Source organism: Cajanus cajan, chromosome 6 (genome assembly GCF_000230855.2).
Source record: "Cajanus cajan strain Asha chromosome 6, NIPB_CcT2T_4, whole genome shotgun sequence".
NCBI lineage: Eukaryota > Viridiplantae > Streptophyta > Magnoliopsida > Fabales > Fabaceae > Cajanus > Cajanus cajan.
The window spans coordinates 25,953,734-25,969,901 of record NC_138522.1 but is presented as its reverse complement, the minus strand read 5'-3'; positions in this window follow the sequence as shown (position 1 = coordinate 25,969,901).

The following is a 16,168-nucleotide window of genomic DNA, read 5'->3' as shown; positions in this document are numbered from 1 at the left end:
AAGGTTCAAGGGAAGCTATCTAAGTTGTCAAATCACAACGTCAATAACAGGACTTTCTTAACTTCATAAGTGTTTAATCAAACAAGCCTAAACACATGAGCCTACCTTGGCCAGCCATTCTTACAAAAACCGCTTTCAAAACAATAAATAATCCCCTCTAAAACACAAACTTTTGAACAAAAATATCTGTCCTTTCTTTTCTCTTGTCCCAAACGATTTTAGAATAATCTAGTGGAAACATGGAGATATAGTGGTCAATAGGAAGGTTAATACATCTTCTAAAGGAAGGGAATGATCACTAGGTCGATGACACCAATCTCGATATAACACGCATCATTCCTCGGTTACAGAAATCGGTAGCGCACAGCCCGTCTAAGAGGAATGGAAAAATCCAAGCAAAGAAACGCATCGGTTAATTCTTTTGAAAAAATAAATCAAATAGAATTAGGTGCATCATACCGCATACATGCATACAGAAGATAGGTGTACTGGAAGATCACTTATTCTCTGTTTATTGAAAAAACCAAAAATAAAAAAAAATCAAACTTCAGAAAAAACAATGCGCCCGTACCATGTTCAGTACGCCCGTACTAAAATTAGGGTTATGAACAAATTTTTAACTCAATACAGGCGTACTGAAATGGATACAGCCGTATTGGCCTTTAGTTGCACATTTAAAGACCTTATCATGAGGCAATCGCATAAAATAGAAAAATAGAAAAAAAATTGCTTGTGTATGACAGCAGTCAACAGAAAAAGCCAAAAAACGACAAAAAAGGCAAAAATTCAGAAAATCAACCGCATCATACAGAATAACTGAGCCTGGAGAGGCTTGCCGAAATAATACTCCCCCAATCGTACAGAATAACTGAGCCTGGAGAGGCTTGCCGAAATAATACTCCCCAGAGACATCTCAGCTTGCACTCTTGGGCCTAATTCCCAGTGAAAGCTATCAGAGCAAGATCAGCAAGATTCCCCAATGGAAGCATGATCATCCAAACAAAATATCAGAGTCAAAGGACTTAGACTTCCTCAGTGGAAGATAGCTTTCCAACTCGAGCGACGAGTGAAGCTAAGCCTGAAGAGGCTTTCTAAAAAATACTCTGGGATACATAAGATCCTCAATCTCCATTTGCCTACTCAGAGGCATTCCTCCAAAAAAAGGAAAAATCCAAAAAGATCAATACCCATTCCCCAAGCGGAATTCGGTATTCAACCAAACACCAAATGTCAAGATAATCCGCCTAACAGAAGAGGCCAATCAAGATCAACACGACAGAATCCCCCAGCGGATAACAGCCTACACAGAGGCAACAAAATCAGAAAATCAAAAGAGTCACCCGAATAAGGATAACCGGGATACTCCACCAACGTCGAAAGGACGTCAGCCAATCATAAGGCATCGCTCACCTCAGAAAGAACATCTTTGTGTCTGCATCCCCAAGGAATCAGAATTTCCCCAGTGGGCACCAACTACGCAATGGAAAGTTGGGACACAAGAACCTATGAGTAACTGCACATCCCCTAGACGATCCTTGCGTTATCCAGCCCTCAGTGGCACAAAAATCAAAAACAATCGTCGAAGCAGCATCGTGGACTGTGGAGACAAAATCATCACAAATCCCTGGAGAGGGCAAACTCACACTGCCAACGTCGTCAGAAACACGGAGGCAGACCCTGGGGAGGGCAAACCGCAGACCCTGGAGAGGGCAAACTCACGCTACCAAAGTGACCAGAAGCACGGAGGTACGCAACCCTGGGGAGGGCAAACCGCAGACCCTGGAGAGGGCAAACTCAGTTGTCAAGGTTGTCAGAAACACCGAGACAGAGCCTGGAGAGGCGGTACTCAGCTACCCCGTCGTCAGAAACACGGAGGTATGCAACCCTGGGGAGGGCAAACCGCAGACCCTGGAGAGGGAAAACTCAGCTGCCAAGGTTGTCAGAAACACCGAGGCAGAGCCTGGAGAGGCGGTACTCAGCTACCCCGTCGTCAGAAACAACGGAGGTATGCAACTGTCAAGGTTGTCAGAAACACCGAGACAGAGCCTGGAGAGGCGGGTACTCAGCTACCCCGTCGTCAGAAACAACGGAGGTATGCAACTGCCAATGTCGTCAGAAACACAGAGGCAGAGCCTGGAGAGGCAGTACTCAGCCACCAACGTCGTCAGAAACACGGAGGTGTGCAACTGCTAACGTCGTCAGAAACACGGAGGCAGAGCCTGGAGAGGCGGTACTCAGCTACCGAGGTTGTCAGAAACACCGAGGTATGCACGAGCCTGGAGAGGCGACGACTAATACTCAACCTGGAGAGGCTACTCAACAATTTTCCACCGGAAGACACTACAAGTCGGAAGGATGGCTTATTCCCCGGACAATTGGGTCAACTCCTTTACTTGTCAACCGGTACACCAAAAAGCCGTTTGACTAAGTAAAGGGGGGGCAGCTGTAGACCCCTAAAATTGTCCGGGTCGGAAATAAGACTCGAAGACTCTCGAAGACCGAAGGAAAGTCAGCCGAAAGGACTCCTGGAAGACCCTGGAAGACCCTAGGATGATTCTTCATAGGTTTAGAAGTCTTAGAGTAGCTTAAAATAAGGATGTGGGAGGATTGGAGCTCAATACGGCCTCCTAGAAGTTCAGTACGGCCGTACTGAACAATTTGAACTACAATACGGCCGTACTGAAACCAATACGGCCGTACTGTAGTTCAAAACTTCAGTACGGGCCGTATTGATGTCAGAGGCCGTACTGCGCCTCACTCCTATATATAGGACGTCATTTGGACGTCATTCCACACATTTTGGACACTTTTTCCATACTTTTGGACCCTCTTGCTGAGTATTCTGGGTTTTTGAGCAGTGTTCTGCCCTAGAAGTCTCTCCGAGAGCCGATCCGACAAAGTTCTTGAGTTCTGAGCATTTAGCTTGAGGATTCGAACTAGTCGAAGGGAAATCTTTTTGATTTCCATAGTAAAAACTAATCTTTAGGGAAGGAGCGAGCAAGCGTGTAGTGGGAAGGAGCGCCAAAAAGCCTCCTAACGTCTGTTTGAATATATAAAAGCACGCTTCAAAGGTTTCTTTTTCAAATCCTTCCTTTTATTGCTTTCTGATTGTTGCATTGCATTTTTCATCATGTAGATATCTCGTTTATAGTCGTTTCTAATAAATAGGGGTAATTTAGTAATTTTACACTGTTATTTATGAAATAATCCGTCATAGGGAACCCGAAAGGGGCGTTGTGGGGTGCTAACACCTTCCCCGCACGTAACCGACTCCCTTACTCAACTCTGGTTGTAATGGCCAAGGTTGATTTGCGAAAATCAATTGCCTTATCCCTTTTTCCAATGTTTTGAGTAAAACATTGGTGGCGACTCCAAGAACCCTTCTTTTTGCAAAAACCACTAATCCATGGAGGGTCCCGCTTGGGATTAACATGGATTGGTGAATCATTTAATAAAATTGTTAGTTCGATGAGGTCTCAGATTGAGAATAAGTCGTTCTAACAATCCATCATTTTTCAAAACTTAAAAAGAGTCCAACCATCGTCGCGAATGCCAAGGTCCGTTTCGGCGGGTGGCGACAGGCCAATGGACTCTGTCGATTGGCAGGTGATAGATCCCATTTTTCTGCCCCAAAACCATATATAATAATGCCAATTCTGACGCTTGGATCATTAGTTATGGCAGTTCAAAGTTTTCACAGACCAAAGTGATGAAAAAATTTGAAAATCAGAATTGGCTTAAATTTTGTGAGCAACACCCTAAAATGATGAAAAGACAGCACACCAAATTCCAGAGCAAAATTCAAAGGATAGATATATGAACCACTAAAAGAAAGTTTAGAAAAATAAGGCGATAGAGAATTAGAAAACGGCCTCTTTTTGAATATCCGAGCGTGGCCAATGGACTCTGTTGATTGGCAGGTGATAGATCCCATTTTTCTACCCCAAAAGCATATATAATAATGCCAATTCTGACGCCTGGATCAACAGTTATGGCAGTTCAAAGTTTTCACAGACCAAAGTGATGAAAAAATTTGAAAATCAGAATTGGCTTAAATTTTGTGAGCAACACCCTGAAATAATGAAAAGACAGCACACCAAATTCCAGTGCAAAATTGAAAGGATAGTTATATGAACCACTAAAAGAAAGTTTAGAAAAATAAGGCGATAGAGAAATCGAAAACGACCTCTTTTTGAAAATCCGAGCGTGGCCAATGGACTTTGTCGATTGGCAGGTGATAGATCCCATTTTTCTGCCCCAAAACCATATATAATAATGCCAATTCTGACGCCTGGATCAACAGCTATGGCAGTTCAAAGTTTTCACACACCAAAGTGATGAAAAAATTTGAAAATTAGAATTGGCTTAAATTTTGTGAGCAACACCCTAAAATGATGAAAAGACAACACACCAAATTCCAGAGCAAAATTCAAAGGATAGCTATATGAACCACTAAAAGAAAGTTTAGAAAAATAAGGCGATAGAGAAATAGAAAACGACCTCTTTTTGCAAATCCGAGCGTGGCCAATGGACTCTATCGATTGGCAGGTGATAGATCCCATTTTTGTACCCCAAAAGCATATATAAAAATGCCAATTCTGACGCCTGGATCAACAGTTATGGCAGTTCAAAGTTTTCACAGACCAAAGTGATGAAAAAATTTGAAAATCAGAATTGGCTTAAATTTTGTGAGCAACACCCTGAAATGATGAAAAGGTAGCACGCCAAATTCCAGAGCAAAATTCAAAGGATAGCTATATGAAGCACTAAAAGAAAGTTTAGAAAAATAAGGCGATAGAGAAATAGAAAACTGCCTCTTTTTGAAAATTTGAGCGTGGCCAATGGACTCTGTCGATTGGTAGGTGATAGATCCCATTTTTCTACCCCAAAAGCATATATAATAATGCCAAATATGGCGCCTGGATCAACAGTTATGGCAGTTCAAAGTTTTCATAGACCAAAGTGATGAAAAAAATTGAAAATCAGAATTGGCATAAATTTTGTGAGCAACACCCTGAAATGATTGTAGACCCTTAAAATTGTCCGGGTCGGAAATAAGACTCAAAGACTCTCGAAGACCGAAGGAAAGTCAGCCGGAAGGACTCCTGGAAGACCCTAGGATGATTCTTTGTAGGCCTAGAAGTCTTAGAGTAGCTTAGAATAAGAGTGTGTGAGGATTGGAGCTCAATACGCCCTCCTAGAGGTTCAGTACGGCCGTACTGAGCCATTTGAACTACAATACGGCCATAATGAAATCAATACGGCCGTATTGAATTCAGTACGGCCGTACTGTAGTTCAAAAACTTAGTACGGGCCGTATTGACTCCTTAGGCCGTACTGCGCCTCAATCCTATAAATAGGACGTCATTGGCTCGTCCTTCCACACATTTTAGAGCATTTCTCCACCCTCTGGCTGAGTATTCTTGGGTTTTTGAGCTATTCTCTGCCCTAGAAATCTCTCCGAGAGCTGATCCGACTAAGTTCTTGAGTTCACGAGCCTTTAGCTTGAGACTCGAACAAGTCGAAGGGAAATCTCTTTGATTTCCATAGTTAATATTTATTTTTAGGGAAAGGAGCGAGCGAACGTGTAGTGGGAAGGAGCGCCAAAAAGCCTCCTAACTCCTTTTTGAATATATAAAAGCCCGCTTCGAAGGTTTCTTTCCAAATCCTTTCTTTTACCGCTTTCATTTATCGCTTTTTGATTGTTGCATTGCACGTTTAAAGCTTTCATCATGTAGATAGTTTACTTATAATCGTTCTAATAAATAGGGGTAGTTTAGTAATTTTACGCTATTATTTATGAAATAATCCGTCATAGGGAACCCGAAAGGGGCGTTGTGGGGTGCTAACACCTTCCCCACACGTAATCGACTCCCTTACCCAACTCTGGTTGTAATGGCCAAAGTTGATTTGCGAAAATCAATTGCCTTATGTCTTTTTCCAATGTTTTGAGTAAAACATTGGTGGCGACTCCAAGAACCCCTTTTTGTGAAAACCACTAATCCATGGAGGGTCCCGTTTGGGATTAACACGGATTGGTGAATCATTTAATAAAATTGTTAGTTCGATGAGGTCTCAGTTTGAGAATAAGTCGTTCTAACAATCCATCATTTTTCAAAACTTAAAAAGAGTCCAACCATCGTCGCGAATGCCAAGGTCCGTTTCGGCGGGTGGCGACAGATGGCGACTCCACTGGGGAAGCCTCGAGAGTCAGTCCCATTTAGTGATGGATTATTTCTAAAATGATAGTTTAAAATTACTTCATTACCCCTCGCTTGTATGATAATATGTTTTACCTAATTGGCTTTAATAACTGTTGGGTGTTTAAATTTTCGCAATCGTTTGAAATATAAACTGCACACGAACCTTTGCACATAACAGTTCCCTCTATACCCGGGGGCATGAGTGGAAAGCCATAGGGAGTGGATGTTAGTACGGCCGGTTGTCGAATGGGTCTATAGGTGCCCGTAGACCGTTGTCGGAAAGCATCACTCAAGGTGAAAACCATGAACTCAAGTCCGACAGTGCGTTGGAGCTTTCCATCGACTTACGACGAGAGGGATTGGGTCCCTATAATGGGGGCACCTTGGGGGCCTTAGACCGGTGAGAACAGTTAGAACCTCCTTGAATATGCACTTGTTTGCAGGATACCCCTACCTCGTGATTCGCTCGTGACTGTTCGTGGATGAGTGAATTGTTTGTGTATAGGTCTATGTGACATTGTTTGTGCATTAATAATAAACCTCGTGATGAGGTCTAAGAATAACCCCCATGCATGAAAAATGTCATGACATGAGAGGAAAGACCATGTGTGAAAATATAATGAAAGTGAGGAGCATGTGCATCATTACCAATAAGACATCATGCATCCTCATAACCATTCATTTTAGGCTCACCAATACCCATTGACATGAGTGAAAGAGACCCATGACTATTGAGATTCTCTGTTAGGGGAGAGATCATAAGTCAAGGAGGGTGGTAAACCTCCGTCTTAAAAGGGTAGCACCTTAAAGATGGAAGGTTATCAAGCTCATGTCAAGAGTGTATTCATTCCATAAATAAACTAATTAGATTAAGCATTCATTTTAGAAAGTGGCTGGTCATCTCTCTGTCCTCACGCGCGCGCAGAAACTCAAGAAGATGGACGCGTTGGAGGAACAAAATAGGAAGCTTACAGCCGAGCTCTCACAGCTCAAGGAGCAAATGGCGCAAATGATGGAACTCATGCGTCACCAAAACATACACGGGGCTCAACACAGTGACCATGAATCCCATCATGAGGAGGAGCAAGAGCAAGAGCCTCCGCAAGCTGTACCCCTTGGGGCGGGGATTACAATTAGAGAGCCCGAAATTTCAAAGGAGCAATTCCACGCTCTCGAGGACCGGCTGAGGGCTATGGAGGGGCATGATTTTGATATCAAAGATGCCGCCGACTGTAGACCCCTAAAATTGTCCGGGTCGGAAATAAAGCTCAAAGACTCTCGAAGACCGAAGGAAAGTCAGCCGGAAGGACTCCTGGAAGACCCTAGGATGATTCTTTGTAGGTCTAGAAGTCTTAGAGTAGCTTAGAATAAGGGTGTGCGAGGATTGGAGCTCAATACACCCTCCCAGAGGTTCAGTACGGCCGCACTGAGCCATTTGAACTGCAATACGGCCGTAGTGAACTCAATACAGCCGTACTGAAGTTTTTGAACTTCAGTACGGCCGTACCAAATTCAATACGGTCGTACTGTAGTTCAAAAAACTTCAGTACGGGCCGTAGTGAAATCAATACGGCCGTACTGAAGTTTTTGAACTTCAGTACGGCCGTACCAAATTCAATACGTCCGTACTATAGTTCAAAAACCCAGTACGGGCCGTATTGACCTCCCAGGCCGTATTGCGCCTCAATCCTATAAATAGGACGTCATTGGCACGTCCTCCCACACTTTTGACACACGTTTGGACCCTCTGGCTGGGGATTCTTGGGTTTTTGAGCTATTCTCTGCCCTAGGATCCTCTCTGAGAGCCAACCTGACTAAGTTCTTGAGTCATGAGCCTTGAAGCTTGAGACTCGAACAACTCGAAGGGAAATCTCTTTGATTTCCACAGTTAATATTTGTTCTAGGGAAAGGAGCGAGCGAGCGTGTAGTGGGAAGGAGCGCCAAAAAGCCTCCTAACTCTTTTTGAATATATAAAAGCACGCTTCAAAGGTTTCTTTCCAAGTCCTTTGTTTTACCGCTTTCATTTATCGCTTTTTGATTGTTGCATTGCACGCTTTCAACATGTAAATAGTTTACTTATAATCGTTTCTAATAAATAGGGGTAATTTAGTAACTTTACGCTATTATTTATGAAATAATCTATCATAGGGAAACCGAAAGGGGCGTTGTGGGGTGCTAACACCTTCCTCACACGTAACCGACTCCCTTACCCAACTCTGGTTGTAATGGCCGAAGTTGATTTGCGAAAATCAATTGCCTTATATCTTTTTCCAATGTTTTGAGTAAAACATTGGTGGCGACTCCTAGAACCCCTTCTTTTTACGAAAACCACTAATCCATGGAGGGTCCCGCTTGGGATTAACATGGATTGGTGAGTCATTTAAACAAAATTGTTAGTTCGATGAGGTCTCAGTTTGAGAATAAGTCGTTCTAACAATCCATCATTTTTCAAAACTTAAAAAGAGTCCGACCATCGTCGCGAATGCCAAGGACCGTTTCGGCGGGTGGCGACACCGACATGTGCTTAGTGAGGGACATCCAATTCCCTCCCAAATTTAAAGTGCCCGATCTCCCAAAGTATGTGGGATCGACTTGCCCCAAAAGTCATCTCACCATGTATTGCCGAAAGATGGCTGCATATGCCACTAATGAAAAGCTCTTAATCCATTGCTTCCAAGAGAGCTTGGCTGACACCGCACTCAACTGGTATATACAGCTGGATGGGAATCAGGTGCTTACATGGAAGCAGTTGGCCGACGCATTTCTCAAGCGCTACAAGTATAACATCGACCTAACACCCGATAGGTCCGATCTTCAAGCCTTGAGTAAGAAAAGTGATGAATCCTTTAAGGCGTACGCCCAACGATGGAGGGAGTTGGCGGCACAAATAGAGCCCCCGCTGTCGGATAAGGAGACGGTGTCCCTGTTTATAAACTCGTTGACCGGTCCCTATTATGACAAGATGATAGGGAACACGACAACGCTCTTCTCGGACATCATCACCATTGGAGAAAGAGTGGAACAAGGGCTGAAAAGTGGGAAGCTAGCTAAGCCTTCCCAATCATTTGAAGCTAACAAGACCTATGGGAAGAAGAAGGAGGGAGGAGTCAACGCCGTAACTATTTCTTCATCTTCCTCCGCTTCGAAGTCGGGAAAGTCACAGTACAACCCTGTGAAGAAGTTTGATAAACTTCCGACCACATATAGCGACCTCCTGCCGAAGCTAGTGCAAGCTCATCTTCTAGCTTACATTCCACCAAGGAAAATTGATCCACCTTACCCCGATTGGTACAATCCGCAAGACAAATGTCTATACCATTCGGGGGCACCGGGGCATTCAACGGAGAACTGTAGAGCTCTCAAATATAAGGTCGAAGACCTTATCGATGCTGGGTGGATCACTTTTGATTCGACAGCGCCCGACGTGAGCAAGAATCCTCTGCCGAAGCAGGAGTAGAGAGAAGAGCAAGCCACGATAGGGCCCCTCCACATTTTTCTTTTCTTTTTGGGACTCATGATCAGTACCCGAGATCATGAGACCCTTTTCATGTGAATGGCGCAAATGATGGAACTCATGCGTCACCAAAACATGCACGGGGCTCACCACAGTGACCATGAGTCCCATCATGAGGAGGATCATGAGGAAGAGCAAGACCCTCCGCAAGCTGTACCCCTTGGGGCGGGGATTACAATTAGAGAGCCCGAGATTTCAAAAGAGCAATTCCACGCTCTCGAGGACTGTAGACCCCTAAAATTGTCCGGGTCAGAAATAAGACTCGAAGACTCTCGAAGACCAAAGGAAAGTCAGCCGGAAGGACTCCTGGAAGACCCTGGAAGACCCTAGGATGATTATCTGTAGGTTTAGAGGTCTTAGAGTAGCTTAAAATAAGGATGTGGGAGAATTGAAGCTCAATACGGCCTCCTGGAAGTTCAGTACGGCCGTACTGAACAATTTGAACTACAATACGTCCGTACTGAACCCAATACGGCCATACTGAAGTTTTTGAACTTCAGTACGGCCGTACTGAAACCAATACGGCCGTACTGAAGTTTTTGAAACTTCAGTACGGCCGTACTGAATTCAATACGGCCGTACTGTAGTTCAAATCTTCAGTACGGGCCGTATTGATGTCAGAGGTCGTACTGCGCCTCACTCCTATATATAGGACGTCATTTGGACGTCATTCTACACTTTTCCACACTTCTTGGACTCTCTTCTTGAGTATTCTGGGGTTTTTGAGCAGTGTTCTGCCCTAGAATTCTCTCCGAGAGCCGATCCGACGAAGTTCTTGAGTTCTGAGCATTTAGCTTGAGAATTCGAACTAGTCGAAGGGAAATCTTTTTGATTTCCATAGTAAAGATTAATTTTTAGGGAAGGAGCGAGCGAGCGTGTAGTGGGAGGGAGCGCCAAAAAGCCTCCTAACATTTGAATATATAAAAGCACGCTTCAAAGGTTTCTTCTTCAAAATCCTTCCTTTTACTGCTTTCTGATTGTTGCATCGCATGTTTAATTTATTCATCATGTAGATATCTTATTCATAGCCATTTATAATAAATAGGGGAAATTTAGTAATTTTACACTGTTATTTATGAAATAATCCGTCATAGGGAACCCGAAAGGGGCGTTGTGGGGTGCTAACACCTTCCCCGCACGTAACCGACTCCCTTACCCGACTCTGGTTGTAATGGCCAAGGTTGATTTATGAAATCAATAGCCTTATCCCTTTTTCCAATGTTTTGAGTAAAACATTGGTGGCGACTCCAAGAACCCTACTTTGCGAAAACCACTAATCCATGGAGGGTCTCGCTTGAGATTAACATGGATTGGTGAGAATCATTTAATAAAATTGTTAGTTCGATGAGGTCTCAGTTTGAGAATAAGTCGTTCTAACAATCCACCACTTTTCAAACTATAAAAACGAGTCCGACCATCGTCGCGAATGCCAAGGTCCGTTTCGGCGGGTGGCGACAAGGACCGGCTGAGGGCTATGGAGGGGCATGATTTTGATATCAAAGATGCCGCTGACATGTGCTTAGTGAGGGACATTCAATTCCCTCCCAAATTTAAAGTGCCCGATTTCCCAAAGTATGTGGGATCGACTTGCCCCAAAAGTCATCTCACCATGTATTGCCGAAAGATGGCTGCATATGCCCCTAATGAAAAGCTCTTAATCCATTGCTTCCAAGAGAGCTTGGCTGACACCGCACTCAACTGGTATATGCAGCTGGATGGGAATCAGGTGCTTACATGGAAGTAGTTGGCCGACGCATTTCTCAAGCGCTACAAGTATAACATCGACCTAACACCTGATAGGTCCGATCTTCAAGCCTTGAGCAAGAAAAATGATGAATCCTTTACGGCGTACGCCCAACGATGGAGGGAATTGGCAGCACAAATAGAGCCCCCGCTGTCGGATAAGGAGACGGTGTCCCTATTTATAAACTCGTTGACTAGTCCCTATTATGACAAGATGATAGGGAACACGACAACGCTCTTCTCGGACATCATCACCATTGGAGAAAGAGTGGAACAAGGGCTGAAAAGTGGGAAGCTAGCTAAGCCTTCCCAATCATTTGAAGCTAAGAAGACCTTTGGGAAGAAGAATGAGGGAGGAGTCAACGCCATAACTATTTCTTCATCTTCCTCCGCTTCGAAGTCGGGAAAGTCGCAGTACAACCCTGTGAAGAAGTTTGATAAACTTCCGACCACATATAGCGACCTCCTGCCGAAGCTAGTACAAGCTCATCTTCTAGCTTACATTCCACCAAGGAAAATTGATCCACCTTACCCCGATTGGTACAATCCGCAAGACAAATGTCTATACCATTCGGGGGCACCGGGGCATTCAACGGAGAACTGTAGAACTCTCAAATATAAGGTCCAAGACCTTATCGATGCTGGGTGGGTCACTTTTGATTCGACAGCGCCCGACGTGAGCAAGAACCCTCTGCCGAAGCAGGAGTAGAGAGAAGAGCAAGCCACGATAGGGCCCCTCCACATTTTTCTTTTCTTTTTGGGACTCATGATCAGTACCCGAGATCATGAGATCCTTTTCATGTGAATAAGGGTTTTTTGTACAGTTTTTCATACATCATTCTCTCATTTATTCTTTTCTCTCTTTCTCTCATTAACATTAATAATTCTAAACCAAAAACAGAACCAATAAAACAATTATGTCTGTGATTGTTCGCTCCGACCGGGATCCGAAAGTTGAGGATGAATGGGTTGAGTTGGACAGTGATGAGGAGACCATCTCTCCGGATCTGCAAAGATTGCTAGATCAAGAAGCTCGTCTACTCCAATCGTACCAAGAGAAATTGGAGACCGTGAATTTGGGGCAGGGCCAAGAGATAAAAGAGGTCAACATTGGGACCCATATTAGTGATGAAATAAGGGCGCAATTGATCCGATTGTTAAGGGAATATAAGGACGTATTTGCATGGTCGTATCATGATATGCCCGGTTTGGACTCTAACATCGTCGAGCACAAGGTACCGTTGAAAGAAGGGTTTCGACCCGTCAAACAAAAGCTCCGACGAATCAAGCCCGAGTGGTCTTTAAAGATCAAGGAGGAGGTAGAAAAGCAATTAGATGCGGGATTCTTGGTTGTATCTCAGTATCCCGAATGGCTGGCTAACATCGTGCCAGTCATTAAAAAGAATGGAAAGGTTAGAGTTTGTGTTGACTACAGGAATCTGAATCGTGCCAGTCCAAAGGACGATTTTCCCTTACCTCACATCGATACACTGGTGGATCATACAGCCACGAACACACTCTATTCCTTTATGGATGGGTACTCTGGGTACAACCAAATCAAGATGAATGAGGAAGACCGCGAGAAAACTTCCTTCATTACACCCTGGGGTACTTTCTGCTACAGGGTGATGCCTTTTGGACTCAAAAATGCGGGTGCCACCTACCAACGAGCGATGGTGATGTTATTCCACGACATGATCCACAAAGAAATCGAAGTATACGTGGACGACATGATCGCAAAGTCGAAGGACGAAATGGACCATATCCAATATTTGAGAAAATTATTCAACCGGCTTCGCAAGTATCAGCTTAAGCTAAATCCGGCTAAGTGTACTTTCGGAGTTCGGTCGGGTAAGCTTCTCGGGTTCATCGTCAACAAGAAAGGCATAGAGGTGGACCCCGATAAAGTGAAGGCAATAATGGAAATGCCTCCTCCTAAGACCGAGAAAGAGATAAGAGGATTCCTCGGCAGGGTGAACTATGTCGCAAGGTTCATGGCACAGTTGACTGACACGTGCAAACCAATATTCAGGCTGTTGCGCAAGAATCATTCCGAATCTTGGGATGAGGATTGTCAACAAGCTTTTGATAAGATTAAACAGTGCTTGGCCAATCCACCAGTATTGGTGCCGCGTGTCGAGGGAAGACCATTAATCCTGTACTTAACTGTGCTTGATGAGTCCATGGGAGCTGTGCTAGGACAACAAGACGAAACGGGAAAGAAAGAACGAGCCATCTACTACCTGAGCAAGAAATTTCTCGAATATGAGACCCGCTACACGCCGTTAGAAAAGACGTGCTGTGCGTTAGCATGGGCAACACAACGGCTCAGGCAGTATATGATTAGGCATACTACTTGGTTGGTTTCCAAAATGGATCCAATTAAGTACGTGTTCGACAAACCAATAATCACTGGGAAGATTGCCCGATGGCAAGTACAACTATCAGAATTTGACATCATACATGTCACACAAAAGGCCATCAAGGGCAGTACCCTAGCTGATTACCTAGCACACGGGCCGACCAACGACTACCAATCCCTTCAGGATAATTTCCCCGATGAGGATATAATGAACCTACAACATGAAGAGCCTAAAGATGATGCGTGGACCATGTATTTTGATGGAGCCTCCAACATGCTTGGACGAGGGATTGGCACAGTGCTAATCTCTCCACAAGGAAAATACATTCCCATAACAGCAAGACTCAACTTCGATTGTACAAACAACATGGCTGAATACGAGGCTTGCGCGTTGGGAATCCAAGCAGCCATCAACAATGGCATCCTAAAACTCAAAGTGTTTGGTGATTCGGCCCTAGTCATCTATTAACTACGAGGTGATTGGGAAGTCCGAAATCCTAAACTGATACCATATGTTGAGCACATCAAAGATTTGACACATCTCTTCCAAAGTGTCGTCTTTGAATACATTCCAAGGGAGGAGAATCAGTTTGCCGACGCTCTTGCTACGCTCTCGTCGATGTTCGCCTTGGATAGTGAGCATGAAATGCCCATCATCAATATCCGGCGGCACGATAAGCAAGCGTTCTGCCTTCTGATAGATGAAGTTGTCGATGATCGTCCATGGTTCCATGACATCAAGCAATATTTAACAAAAGAGGAATATCCTGATGCGGCCAACGATAATGACAAGAAGCATATCCGAAAAAGGGCCATGGGATTTCTGCTAGTCGGTGAAACCCTCTACAAGAAAAATTATGACTCGGTCTTGTTGAGATGTATAGACCAAGTTGAAGCTCAAAATATGATCAAAGAAGTACATGAGGGGGTTTTCGGTACCCATATCCCCGGGCCTGCAATGGCTAAAAAGATCCTCAGGGCGGGATACTATTGGTCGACCATGGAAAGGGATTGTTACCAGTACGTGCGAAAATGCCATAAGTGTCAAGCATACGCCGACAACATTCATGTCCCACCGACTCCACTCAATGTACTGGCTTCACCTTAGCCATTCGCAATGTGGGGCATGGATGTTATTGGACCCATCGAGCCGAAAGCATCCAATGGACATAGATTCATCCTTGTGGCCATTGACTACTTCACCAAGTGGGTAGAAGCGGCATCGTATGCTCATGTGACCCGAAAGGTGGTAACATCCTTCATCAAGAAGAACATTATATGCAGATACGGTATTCCCGATAAAATCATCACTGATAGTGGATCTAATTTGAATAACAAAATGGTGGAAGAACTGTGCCAAGAATTCAAGATCCAACACCACAACTCTTCCCCATATCAGCCAAAGATGAATGGGGCAGTCGAGGCAGCCAATAAAAACATCAAGAAAATTGTGCAAAAGATGGTTGTCTCATTTAAAGACTGGCATGAGATGTTACCCTTCGCCCTTCATGGTTAGAGGACTTCAGTACGCACATCTACAGGAGCTACTCCATTCTCCCTTGTCTATGGAATGGAGGCAGTTCTACCTATCGAAGTCGAGATACCTTCTCTAAGGGTAATCATGGAAGCAAAACTTTCCGAGGCAGAATGGGTTCAAAGCCGATACGACCAGTTGAATCTTATCGAAGAGAAACGGCTAAACGCCATATGCCATGGTCAAGCCTATCAGAGGAAGATCAAAAAGACTTTTGACAAGAAAGTCCACCCTCGAGTCTACCATGAGGGAGAGCTGGTAATGAAGAAGTTGCTACCAGCTCAAAAGGACAAAATCGGAAAGTGGGCCCCGAATTACGAAGGACCATACGTGGTGAAGCGAGCCTTCTCAGGAGGAGCATTGATCCTCACGCACATGGATGGAGAAGAACTTCGATACCCAGTCAACGCTGACGTGGTAAAGAAGTACTATGCTTGAAGACGTTGCTTGCATAGGCCCGCTAGGATGAAAACCCGAAAAGGGCGTCCTAGGCAAAAGTTAGGGCAAAATAAAAAGCCCGCCAGTACAAGGGTACTAGGCAAAACAAAGGCGAATTTATCCCCGCTAGGATACGTCCTAGGCAAAAATTAGGGGCAAAAGAATAAGACACAAAAACAAAGCAAGCAACGATCACTTGAACCGAAAACCGAAAGGCGGTTCAAGTGATTATCTTCTAGAAGCAAGCGTCTTGCAGTATCTACACTCCTGACTCAGGCATCTCACCCGAAGCAATTAGGGGAACGTAAGAGCAAAAATTACAGATATAATTGTTAAGCCTAATGTATATAGCCTACCTTGGCCAGCCATTCTTC